At 37.6% G+C, this 10,795-nt stretch overlaps 1 protein-coding gene and 1 long non-coding RNA gene across 2 annotated transcripts in view; both read right to left on the bottom strand.

Moving 5' to 3' along the window:
- The window catches only part of LOC135935533 (ankyrin repeat and BTB/POZ domain-containing protein 2), a 66,849-nt gene extending 59,614 nt beyond the window's left edge, over positions 1–7,235 (bottom strand). Inside the window, exon 1 of the mRNA XM_065477947.1 lies at positions 7,080–7,235. The gene's annotated coding sequence lies outside the window, so the exon portion shown is untranslated. The remainder of the gene's footprint in view (positions 1–7,079) is intronic.
- Positions 7,236–8,650: 1,415 nt separating this feature from the next.
- LOC135936299 (uncharacterized) lies at positions 8,651–10,795 on the bottom strand. Its single transcript, XR_010574306.1, has 3 exons — positions 10,548–10,795; positions 9,360–10,486; positions 8,651–9,299 (listed from the first exon to the last, which is right to left on the bottom strand). It is a non-coding gene; the product is annotated as an uncharacterized LOC135936299 (long non-coding RNA).

The raw sequence follows: 10,795 nt of genomic DNA on the forward strand, positions 1-10,795 counted from the left end.
GCGGGGGTCACGATTTTCCCCGAAAACTGCTGCTTTTATCTCTTGCCCGCCTGCAGCTTCGGCAGCTTCTTTTTATTCCAATTAAAGCAGCTTTATATTTATTTTCCGTAATTGTCTCGTGTAGATTATCTCTGTCATTACGCGGAAAAATACGATGACAACAGCGATGCTTCTGCTTTGTATGAATTTCGCATTCTCTTTGGCTAATTTGGCTGAGTATGGTATTGCTTGTCAATTACCACAACGGCCGCGTCGTTAAATTTCGCAATAAAGTTTCGTCGGCATGGAAGCGGCGCTGAATCTCGTTTCGTTTTATTCGAGCAGAAGTGAATATAATATTAATAAACAAGGCCAGCAGGGAACACAATGGTGTCGGTGCAGGCTGGATGGTAAAAAAAAATATAGATGGCAAGCAATATCGCGACCCGTTCAAGCAGCAGCAACCGCGCGCGCAGATAAAAAAAATATATAATGTGTTTTGCGAAAAGCTATTGATAGATTATAAGAGTAACATACGCGCTCACCGAAGAGGCAGTAGCTGGAATTTTAAGTGGATGTTTTATACACATGAAGGATCATAAAATTGTGGGCTGAGGCAGATACGGGAGCAGAAAGAGAAGCGGACAGCCGAAATGACTTTGGAATTCACCAGCGGACCTTCTCGGAAGCTGGACATAAGACTCGGCTCGTAATCTAGCCCTGCATTTGCACACAATCGCTTAAATCTATGGCTTATAAAAGTAAAAAATGCCGAGAAAACAGACTGGGAGGTTTGACTTTGGACCTTTGCCGTCACAATTCACGAAGAATTTGATTTTCTCCTGTTTTAAAACAATGATTTTGAGAAGAAATGGTGAATGATTTTTTTCCAAATAGTATAAAGGTAAAAGCAACTGAGAAAAGGAAATATGTGTTAGATAAAACACCTTCAATTTGGCATTTGGGAACGTTTGTCTGTGGTGTCACCTGTTGGTTGCTTTGAACAATTTTCCTTGGTTTATGCGTGATAAAAAAAAGGATATTTTTGTACTTTTAAGCAAGTTTCATGACTGGAAAGAACCATGAATGATTTTGAGTGTTTTTTTACATAAAGAATTAAATTCCAATGAATAATTAGAGTTCAGCAGAGAGAAGAAAATTGTTTCAGGCGTGTAATTAAAGTGTTTGATTCAAACATCCAAAATAGCATTAATTTTCGATCAACAGCTCGAGGCAAACCAACAAAAGCTGACAAATAACGATGATTTTCAACTTTTCAAGCAGGCTGCAAGTTCAAGAAGGAAGTTAATTGCCGCCTGCCACACGTAACCCTTCGAGCAGCAAGGATTGGACAGGCCTGAATCCGACAAATCCAACCGCGACACATATTTTCTCTGATCTCCATCTCGCCCGGCGAAATTAATAGCCGTGATTAACATTTTAACGCAATAAGCTACTGGTTTTCAATCAAACTAATGAGAATTACAAACGAGAATAGCGACGCCGAGGCGGCAGCAGGCTGTTAATTTTTAATGCATCCGGCTGCTGTGCGAAAAAGCAGGCAGCGCCTCGAATTATATTATTATATGGCCGGCGCAAGAGCGGGGACGACGCAATAGCTAGTCTGCGCTCCTTCTCGTCCTCCTTTATAACTGTACGTATAGATTCAAGTGTGTAAATGTGTAGTAGCGTGATCCACACGTATTATTTTCTAGACGATAAATTAAGGACAAGCGCACACAGAAAGGCAAAATTGCAAAATGTGTTGATTTAAATTGATTTTTTGTTTTATTCGAATCCTAAAGAAAAATTATCATGGCATACCTATCAGCAAGATTAAATAAAATATCGATTACAACGAGTAAATTAATTTGAATTCACTAGTTGCTTAAGCCCTTAATGTTTGAGGCCTCCAACAGATGGCGCCACCGTAGATTTTCATAATAAATTTAATTTTAAGGCACTTCACCTGCGATTTCAGACTCAATCCTGTTACTGTGCATTCTTCACTTAATATGCTTTCTTTTGACGTGCTGAATACCAAAATCGGTTTAGCCAATCGGCGTAGAATCGTAAAAAAAACTATTTTTTGAAATATAAAATATTTTCCAACGTTTCTACGGCGAATGGCTGGACTGATTTTGGTTTTCAGCACGTCAAAAGAAAGCATATTAAGTGAAGAATGCACAGTGGCAGGATTGAGTCTGAATTCGCAGCGGAAGTGCTTTAAAATTAAATTTATTACGAAATTATACAGTGCCGCCATCTGTTGACGGCTTTGGATTTAATTGATTTCTCTACAGCTTTTTAGGTTAATTCCTCAGAAAAACAGCTCTTTCAGCCCACCAAATTCTAAATTTATTTAGCTCTATAAAAAAGAGTTGTTACTTTAAAAGTAAAATAAAACCATCCCAAAGTTGCAGTCATTTGAAATAATAAACTCTTGCAGCACTGCCGTTCTCCCGAATTCGACCTCTAAAAGGTGTCCTATCCAACGGCAAAGCCCGCTGACTGCAGCGAGCTGTGTGTAGAACTTGTAAAAGGCGAACATGCCGGAGGATGACGATAATAACAATCGCCAAAGAGGCTAATTTCCTCACCGGTTGTCGGTGTTTTGCCCTCCGCTGTTGTCTCTTTGTGTGAATCTGCAGGAAATCTTGGGCAATTATCGCAGCAGTAGGTACTCACTGCGCGAAAAACACACTCTACTTGTGGTGCTCAAACAATGCCCGTGCGTGTCGCAGTTTCGGCTCTTCTCTCTCTATACACACACACATCTGATATCTGAGGCTGCAGGCCGATTTAATTTTGATTTTTCCCCACCGCATTAACGTTTTTGCTTCGGGCTTGAAATTCTATCTCACGACGAGAGCAGTCTGTCATAATTAGCCTGGATAATTACATTTTTGCGGTTGGAAACGCGGGAAATGCAAAGCGCGGCTGATGGAGAACGGTTTCAGGTCGAGCATGAAAACCAGAAGAAGAATTGAAAAATCCGACTTGATAAATATGCGAGGGAAATTACGGAGTATTAAAATCGCATTTGGCTTCACTTGATGCTCAATAATCCTTGGGGCTACTAGGAGATCGTAATTAAGGTTGAGAATATCATTAAAAAGATGGCCTGCTTTGACCTCTGGGAAGGTCACACAAATCTAGGGCTTTTTTGGCACGCTTTTGGGGGCTTTTGGGAGCACTCTCCGCGTTATAAATCACTGAAAGGTGTGCGCGAGTGCCCGCAGCGTGATTACATTACGTTCAGCGTAAAATTTATGGTCCACGATGCAGCAGCCGCAATAAAAGTGCAGGTTAGTGCTGCTTTATCTCGGCACACAGATGAGTAACGACCCGCCCGAGCAGAGAGATGCAGTAGCAAAGGAGAGAAATTAAGGCTCCGTGCGTGTGTGTGTTGTTATTATTATTACATAATTTTACGAATCTGGCGGGGGCTGCCCAGCCGGCCGTCCAACGTTAGATAGAGCCTGCGGTTTTGTCGACCGAGATAGATAGGAAGAAGAGCTGCGAGGGGGGTTGGGCGGAGGACCCTGAGGCAGCGCATTCCTGCAGCCGCAGCCTCCCTCCCAAGCATCTCATCATCGCTGCTGTGAGCACATTTGTGAGTGTGTTCATGTTGTCAGCCGCACTCGATTTGTTATTCGCCTAAATTTTAAATTTTATTTAGCAACCACTGTCTCGAACAATGAAAATTCAATTTATTAATAACAGATAAATTTTAAAAATACTTTTATTTTACATATTATAATCTCAATTGAAGCAGAAAAAAATACGATTGACACTAGGCGCTTTTATTGATAATTATTTTCATTGTTGCTAAATTAATTGTTCAAGCAGCAAAACTCTACAATGTGCAACAATCAAACGAGGACCAAAGTACAATAAAATTGAAATTCATTATGTATATACATACTAAATGAATGTGAGAATAAAATAAAATATAATAAGTTCTGTTACAAATTTTCCGACAGTTTTTATTCCTTTCGTCGAGATTCATCTGACGGATATTTTTTTCAGGGAAGCTCCTGGTCGGTCAAGAAACAAAATAAAGGTTCAAATAGGAAGGCATATAGCACTCGCACTATTCAAACCTTACAGACAATTTTAAAAAAAATTGTGTAGTTTACTATTTTAAATTAAGCTTGTTTACTTCGAAGATAAATTTTTGCGACACTTTGTAATAAAAACACAACATTTTTGTCAATATAGAGCACAAATTAATTTTACAGCTTAATATAGCAAAGTTGGATTATTTACATTCGATAATTTGATCAATTAAGAAAGTATGACATAAAGATTCGGAAGAAACAGAAAATATAGAACTAGCTTTTATAATGTCCCAAATAAATGCTGAATAATTTGTCACCCCTGCAATGGTTGACCAGAACTGGAAGTCGGCCCTTTTCACAAACAAACATGTGCTCATGTAACGGCACCTCTGCCAAGGCTTCTGTATACTTTTTAAATTGTTAAAACAAACAGTTATCGCACAACTGGCTGAATTTCTATCAACTGAGATTTGCCTATTGCATTTTATCATTTTTTTAAACTGCAACTTTAAGTGTAACCGCCAATGTGAAATTGCGAACGTCTGTTTGTATTTATTATTTTTATTATAGTTTTTGTTGTACACTCTCGTGTTTAATAAATTATTCACAATGCAGTAAAAATTAAAGTTTGTAGAATTGAATCGGTAAAATATTTGATTCTGACTTAAAAGTCTACGACTTTGTGCTCATTTAAAAATTCCCTGTTAAAAAGAACCAAATGCGCAGCTAAATTTTTACAGGAAACAACCATTCCCTTGGAAAAACCATTTTTGGTTGTGGGCAACAACAAACACAACCGCGATGAGCATCAAAGCTTAAGCATTCTTAGAGCAAAAAAATAAACCGAGAAAGGGGCGTGCGGGTTGTTGAATAATCTTTAGTGTGCGGCGTATAATTAGAGGCAGAAGGCCGCTGCGCCGAGGTGACAAACGCACAATTAATGCAGACACCCAGCATGCACAAAAAAGCACTCTGTCATCTGTCCTGCTCCACGAGTGAGTTTTATTTTTTTTTTTTGTCCGAGACGCACAAAAAACCTCTGTCTGCCCCGTGAAACAATACTGAAAGAGCTCGCTTGTGTTTTGGAAATGCAGCAGCCAGCATCTCTCAGGCGTGCGTAAGATTGTCAACATTCTTGCCTGATGAGAAAGAAGCACGCCTGGCATCTGCGAGCTGCTGGCGAATCGTGCGGCCAGGAAATAAAACGAATTCGCGAGCCTTTCGTGGAATCGCACATTGTGCATGCTTCTTCAAACAGCGCACGTTCGATTTTATCGGGAAGCTTGATGTTTATTTGTTTTATTGAAGTGGCCGAACAGCAGCGGCCTTTTACTTGAATTTGTTTTCAAAAAAGAGCTTATATATCGTAAGTTACGGTTTTAAATTTATCATTTTTTGGGCACAATAGATTTTTTTTAAACTATTTCAGGAAAAAACTAAAAATTTGTATTTTTGCACAAGACATATTTTTTAATTTAGAGGTTAAAATAGAATTGATACTGAAAAATCCTTGTTGCTAATCGCATAAACCAATTCTGGCTGAAAAGTTAGCTTGCTTTTCAAATGGTGACTGTCTCTCTACTTGAAATCCTATTTTATTTCACTACAAAGAGTTTCCCTGAAAAGTTGGATAAATCTCTACAAGAGGATTCGAAATCTGCCTATAAAACATGGCCAAACTCTGTAAATTTTAGAGAAAACTGGAGAAATTTTAATTTTAATTGTGGCGAGGTCCTCTTTGATTTGTGCAAATTATAGAACAAATTTTTAAAATGATCTGCATTTTGTTGCCAACAATCCTAATAATTTTCAATTGTGGCGTCCTGTGTCAGTCCACGATTAAATATTACCTCACAATTGCTATAAGTTTTTCGTCAAAAAGATTTAAAAAAAAATTAAATAAAATGCCTCCTTTCTTTTGGCAGCGCAAAATTTCTGTATGCTGTCCTTGTTGCAGTTTTCTGCACAGTCACTTGCTAATAATTCTGCCAAAACGCCAACTTTGCAATTTCTCCGGCAGCGACGAAACTGGCCCGTCCCCGTATCATCTCCAAAATTATGCCGCGCGCGGTGGCAGCGGGCGCGATAATTTATTTTCAGGTTATTATAATTTTTTGCCGAGCACTCGGATGCCCATAACCTTTTTTGATCGCTTGTATTTTCTTTCGCTAGAGCAGTGGGCTGACGCGCTGCATATCTTTCTTAATACTCGGCTGGGGCTTGTCGCTGCCAACCACGGACAGACCCACTCTCGACAGCAAATTGTAATTATAGACTTCCTTAAGAAATTGCAAAAACCAGCAGCAGCCAAATTTATAGCGTGGCAAAATGGTCGATCGCTTGTTTCATTTTTCTCGCGTACTCACGCACTTCCTTTGGAATATTTATGAATGCTTTATTTACTTGTTCTCTGACGTTTGCAAAAATCTAGTTTGGATGAATTTTGAATGATTTTTTTTTTAATAATTTGAATTTAATGAAATAACCTATTGAGAAGTAACTAAATACGCCACTTTTAGGGGCTGTTAAAAATTGCAAGGACATGAGATTTTTCCAACTGTCAATTTTTATCCGATTAAACACAAATTTTAATTTGAGATTTCATATTTTATATTCTGGTCGTTTTTCAAAGATATGCATGTAAATTCAATTTTACTTCTAGGGTACCATGTTGAGAGAAAAGCCACGCATTTTAATTGATTAAAAGAATGAAAATATAATTTAAAATTAAAAAAGACATTACTATAATAGATGGAAAAATTCTTATTAGTATATTTGCAATAAAAAAACTAAATAAACAATATTACATTATAAATAAGTTAATGTTTTTAGTTGCATTTAAAATTAAATTTAATTCAAGCTTTTAAATTTGATATATTTAAAACAAATTTCTATTTATTATAATGTGTAAAGATTTCTCGCAAAGATTATGGTGAATTAAGGTTAGGAAGATTTTACTACCAGATAAATAAAACCCATTCTGGTGATTTCCCGGCAAAGAAATTCCTACAAGGCATTAAAAGCACCTTTTCATACCTTTTCGCCAGATGAATCTCCGTCGTGCGAGTTGATCGGACACAATACAACAACACTGAAAGGTCCAGGTGCGCCAGGAGTCACAGACAGCTATACCAAGTGGAGGGTTGCACCTGAGATAACTAAAAAGGTCTCCTGCTGGTCCTTTGCTCGCGCTGCCGAGCCCGGCCCCCTCCTCACCCTCCTGCTGGCCGGCGGACGAGCGCGCACGTCACTCGGCTCGCTCACCTTCGAGCGCAGAAGGTGCTGCGCAGATGGCACCACTGCACGATATATCAGCATCCTCAATGGAATTTTACCTTTTGCCACTGGTAGACCGTGTCTTTTTTAATTTTGATAACAAAAAATCAGAATCTTTAAATTTGTATCAGATATACGCAGCAAAAAGTGGTTGTGAAATTGTTAGCGCATGCACTCTTCTAAATTTTTTATGCGGTGTTAGAAGTGAAACATAATGATTACAATTTTTCCATATATATTTTGCTTTGAAGTTTATTTTGAACTCGAAATCCAATTTTTAATAAAATAATATCCTGTTTTCCAAATATTTTTCGAGGAAAAAAATATTTTTCCAACAATCCGCTACAAATTTTTAGCCAATGTTGGTGTTTACTGTTTTGGCGGGCCATTTAGACGTGTTTTGCAGTTTTAGATGATTTTAAGAACGGTTTAAATGTTTTAAATTTCACAATTCGAGCTCATTTGATAGTCCTGCAACGATTGGAAGATCAGAAATAATAGTCAGTTGTCTCTGTTTCACAACCTTATTTATTCGCAAATACTCGAAATTATAACATTATTATATTTTAAATCAAATCAATTTCTTGAAACTCCTAGACATCAAGATTCCTTATCTTCATCCTGATCGGTTGAATAGGCCTCATAGCTCCATTGCTGGTTGATGGCTGCATGCTGCATGGACCTGCTGTGTTGATATAGTTGCAAAAAAACCGCATTATTTTTCAATGCAGTGTGCAGTGATAAAATGCGTTTTTTTCAATTTGTACCAGTTTTCTGCAGGTTTTCACCCTATTTTTCAATAATTTGCTAATTGTTAGCATATAACCTCGACTTGAAAAATTGTCAGACATAAATTTTTGGAGAAATTGAGGCAGCAAAATGGCAATTTAAAAGAAAATATCTGCACAGTGGAGGAAATTGAGCACTGTGTGACCGAAATTTTAGATTTTCGCAGAAGAAAAATGGAATTCTTGGTAAAAATTGAATGGTAAAAACCGTTAAAAACCAGTGGTGAAAAAACCGGGTGGTAAGCAAATACAAATAACCCTGTGTGTTGAACGGCAACCTAAACTCACCTTAAGATGACCTTGGCTAGCAAAATGGTTTATGGGGTGCTGATGCTTGACTTGGCCGTGTAAAACTTGTTAATATATACTTAGAGTTAAAATAAATAAAAATAAATACTAATAATAGCGTCAGACATTAGACTAATTTAAAATGACGACACAAGAGTGCAGCGGTTTGACATTGATACAAAACATTTAAAATTAAACTGTTTTAAAGTTGTTCCTGGAATGTTACCAGGGAGCTATTTTTTTGAAAAAGGAAATCAACTACAATGATTAAGAAAACAATGAACATGCGAATAGGCGCAGGCTTGGAGGACAGCCTTTTTTACTTACAACTATTGAATTTGAGTACATTTACTAAATTAAATGAGCTCTAGCAAAAATGCGTTAAATTGACCCTCCCGAATTGACAGCGAAGAAGCAGGAAAAGTGCCGATGATGGTTCTCTAGGAGGAAATCCTCACAATATATAATTTCACTGGATTTTGGTTCGTACGCTTTCAAAAACAAGATCAAGTTAGGATCGTTTAACCAGTCGGACACCGATTCCCCTGCGTCAACAACCTCACAACTCTCTGGTAAAATAATATCCAGGTAATCCAAAACAGGACTCTCAAATCGTTGAGTAACTTCGAGATGTGTCAAGTTTGGGAGATGAGCTGAAGCTGTTTTGATGATTTTGCTCAGTGATTTGACAATTTCACTGTCATGATCAACAACGCGTGTAGAATTAAAACGTATGCATCCACTTGCTTCAACCAGATTTCCCAATATCTCATTATTAGAAATTAATGATGCAAGTCTCTCCAGGTCATTGACGTCAAAAGTGTCATGCGGCAAGTCAATTTTCATAGTATCTAGTAGTGGCGCCGACAGAATGCTTGACAGGCAGGAAACTTTGAAACCGTGACTGAAATCATTAAAAATTCATTTAAGATAATTTATTTTCATTTTCTTTTCTACACCTTACTGTTTGTGATTCTTCCAAATCAGACGCTTCAATTTCAAAAATTTACAACTTTCTACTGTGGAATCTATCATCAACAACACATCCGTCAGGATAAGTATTCGCAAATCAGGACAGCAGTCAAAAATTAGGTTGATACCCAAGAAGATGTTTTTGAGAGATGAAACTTGAAGCGTGGTTATATCACCTCCATATTTCTCCAGGAAACGATAAACAATTTCCTTTGAAGGTACATTTTTAAGAGAAAGGGTGCAAATTTTGGAAAAACTCAGCATTGCTATTAACTCTTGTTCATTGTGTGTCCAATCGTCTTTCCATACGATCTGAAAAAAAATTGATATTAATGAGAGCAGTAAATGTCAGAAGAAATTAAAGGGAATAGCGAATGTGTCTCTTTTTATTAGTATCTCTGCAGAAATGTCCTGAGATCCTCTGTGTCAGCTCGAGCAGGAAAATCTTCTGCAGAAATATTGATAAACCAACCGATTATATGTAACACACCGAAGAAGCTGCATTTCATTTCTGCTTACAATTATGACAACCGCGCATGTTTCTGCCTTCATTGGTTGGCATTTATCAAGAAGCGTGTATTTATAATTTACCATTAAATGCGAAGCAGAAGGAAACATTTCGTGCAAACGAAGAGAACTCGGAGCTACACGCAGCTTCTGCAAAGCTGATTTCTCCAACGGAAGGTGCTCAGTTTGCCGAGACAATGTCGTGTAAACAGGGCTAGCAAGTAATTCGATGTTTGGTAAATGGCGAACACAGAAATTTTTCAGTTGCATATAGGGTCGAGTTGTTGGAAAACACAAAGATTTCAAGCTGGAAAATGTGCTTTTTACGTCCTCGATGTCTGTGAAATCTGGAAAATGCTCGTCTTTAAACATAATATAAAGGTATTTTAAACTGCTGAGAGTGTTGCAAATTGTCTTCACGTCTGAGTATCTGAGCTTGAACGGGTATATCACAAGTGCTTCCAGCTTTTCCAGCTTACAGATTGCGTTCACCATTTCTTCACTTGCAACGTGTTCACTTTCACTTGGATCAAAATCAAGGAATGTCATTTTAATCATCAATGATTTTATTGGTTTCGAATTAGTTTCTCTCTCTGAAATCCTTTCAATGACCTGTTTATAAAAATTAAATTAACTATAATATATAAGATAGGAAATTAAAGCGTCTTATTACCCTTGTACAATTGCTTTCCTTTGAAGAATCGGGGGAAAACGGCATCAGACCATCCCTTATTACCAATCCCACTTCCATTTCCATTGATATTGACTCCAGCAACTGTGTCAGCGCAGACAAGCGTGTATTGAAATCATCCATCAAGCCACGTGTTTCTTTAGGTGGTTTTTGTTTCATTATGGCTTTAAACAGATCTCTTCGTAAAACTTGAATTTTATCATTTTTGCAAGGAGATTGGTCTGATTCTT

This window comes from Cloeon dipterum, chromosome 2, assembly GCF_949628265.1.
Source record: "Cloeon dipterum chromosome 2, ieCloDipt1.1, whole genome shotgun sequence".
Classification (NCBI taxonomy): domain Eukaryota; kingdom Metazoa; phylum Arthropoda; class Insecta; order Ephemeroptera; family Baetidae; genus Cloeon; species Cloeon dipterum.